A 2,521-nucleotide genomic window follows, 5' to 3' on the forward strand; every position below is an offset into this window, starting at 1 on the left:
AAAAAAAATTTAAATCACCCACATACCTATAAGGGTTTGGTTTAACTGAGATCCTGAAAAATACTGTCAAGGGTCTGGGGAGATAGTGTGGCAACATAAACACCTGCCTGGCAAGCGCAGGGTCCTGAGTTTGATCTCTCATACTGCATGCCATGCCAGCCCTGGAACCGGGCATGGTGGCACACGCCTATAATCCCAGTGCTGGGGAGGCTGAGACAGGTGAATCACAACAAGTCCAAACTGCATAGTAAGAACCTGTATCAAAAATTTAAAAAAATTTTAAAAGTACTGTCAAGCCCTGCTAGTAAAAATAGTGCTTATCTGGAAGCCAATTAAATGAAGTTCTTTTTCCCTTGGACAGATAAGGCAGGCTTTACCGTTTTGTTCCAAGGTAAATCTTAAACGAGCAGGCTTACTAATCTACGGCTCCCCAAAGTGGGCACTGCGATGCCAGTCATCCCTCGTGAAGTTATGTGAGGAAGTGGTGCAAGTGTTATGGAAGGCAAGCCCCTGAAAAGTGGGCCAATGGTCGGTCCTGAATGTCTTAGCCCTTGAGGCTACAGTGAAAGCGCGTCCCAGCTGCCAGCCACGCTCGCAGCTTCCTGGCCACTAGCACAGATGACGGCAAGCGCTCTCCCAGAGCAAATTCTTCTCACATAGACAAGACTGAGACACGTGCTCAGCAGTGAGCAGCAGCACACAACACACTGGACAGGAGAAAGCATTAGAAACCTCACTTCACCAGTAGATGCCAAAGTCTGATCAGAGAGAGCCCAGATCCCAGAAGACCAGTAACCTCACAGTGAAGAGGTTGTGGTCAGAGTCCAGATTCAGGACAAAAACTATGCAGTTGGAGACAGAGCGGCCACGCACAGCTAAGATTCAGGAAGACTCAGATTTACACATTATTGCATGGGTGAAGGTCCCAGTCCCAGAAGCAAGGTTTAAATAAAATTTGTCTGTATTTTTCTAATCCTGTCTAAACCCCCAGGACTACTGGATGATAAAATAAATGACAGTAATGAAAACAGGGCCGGGGATATAGGACCTGGCAAGTGCAAGGTCCTGAGTTCAATCCCCGGTACCACAGGGGAAAAAAGAAAGTATTGAATGTGAAGAGAATTCATCATTACTTCTCCAGACGTCGTACCATCTGGGCTGGGCTCTACTTGCTTCTGTACATGTTGTGAAGAAAGAGTTGGCTCAGCGAACTGTAAATAAAAAGTAACAATCATCAATTGTTGGTTATTGTACAGATCCTACATCAGTCTTTCATACCCCAGGGTATGTCCTCAGTGCCAAAAGACATGGTCTCACTGAATAGTTCAGGCTGGTGTCCAACTCAGTGTGTAGCCCAGGATGGCCTCAAATTTGAGAGATCCTACATCAGTCTTTCAAGTGCTAGGATTACAGATGTGAACCGCCACACCCAGCTATCCTCATCAATTCTATTTTTAAAAGACTAGATTCCTACCTCTTCAAGCTGGCTATCAAAAAATGAGTTTTGGTGTGCATATAAATATGTGCATAAAGAAAGCAAATTTCTTAATCTGAAATAACTCAGGCCTTTTCTTTTTTTTCAAATTAACTGTTTTCTTAACTACCTTTTTTTTTTTTTTTTTTTTTGGCGGAACCAGGGATTGAACTCAGACCTTTGGGCTTGCCAGAGAAGCGCTTATTCTACTGAGCTATCTCCCCGGCCCTTTAACTACCTAATTATATCAGTAAAGATGAACTCTAAGCTATCTTTGGTGATCATTCAAAGAATGCAAATGTGGCTCAGTATTAGGAAACCTTAGCTAGTTATCTCAGGTACTCGGGAAGCTGAAGCAGGAGGTCTGAGACCCACCCAGTATCAGCATAAAAAATGAAAAGGGCTGGAGATGTAGCCACGTGGTAGAGCAATTGTTGGATTCAACTGCTCAGCACTACTGAAAAAAGAAGCAGGAAAGGGAGCAAGGGAGGGAAAGAAACTGTCAACGGACTGAAAATGGAAAAGTGCCTATGATCTTTTCAATATGTGCTGCAAAAGCATAAAATAAAACTTAACATCTATTTTTTGTTTTGTGTTGCATCCTTTTGCTGCTAGAGATTGAACCCAGGGATATAAAGGTGCATATGGCAACCGCCCCCCCCAACTGAAATCTGTGCATTTTACTATGTGTGAACTAAACCTCAAGGACATGAACCTGAAGGACTGTGTATAGTAGCTTAAAGAGATAAAGGGGCAGAATGGCCCTGTGGTTGGGAGCCCAGCTCTAGACCCAGGCTGCCTTGGTTCCCAATCCCTGCCTCACCGCCTCCTCCTGGGGATGGCTGCAGTCAAGGTCCTGAGCCTCTCTGTGAAATGAGTTTACTAACCTTACCTCCCGTTTCGGACCTGGGAAGATTAAATATGTGAAACAAGACAATGCATTTAGGTCAGAACCTGGCTCATAACAAATACTCCATAGATGTTAGCTTTTTTTTTTTTTTTTTTTTTTTTTTTTTTTTTTTTTTTTTTTTTCCTTTTGTTAGCTTC

The sequence above is a fragment of the Octodon degus genome, unplaced genomic scaffold (assembly GCF_000260255.1).
Source record: "Octodon degus isolate 3935 unplaced genomic scaffold, OctDeg1.0 scaffold00047, whole genome shotgun sequence".
In the NCBI taxonomy this organism is placed as follows: Eukaryota; Metazoa; Chordata; class Mammalia; order Rodentia; family Octodontidae; genus Octodon; species Octodon degus.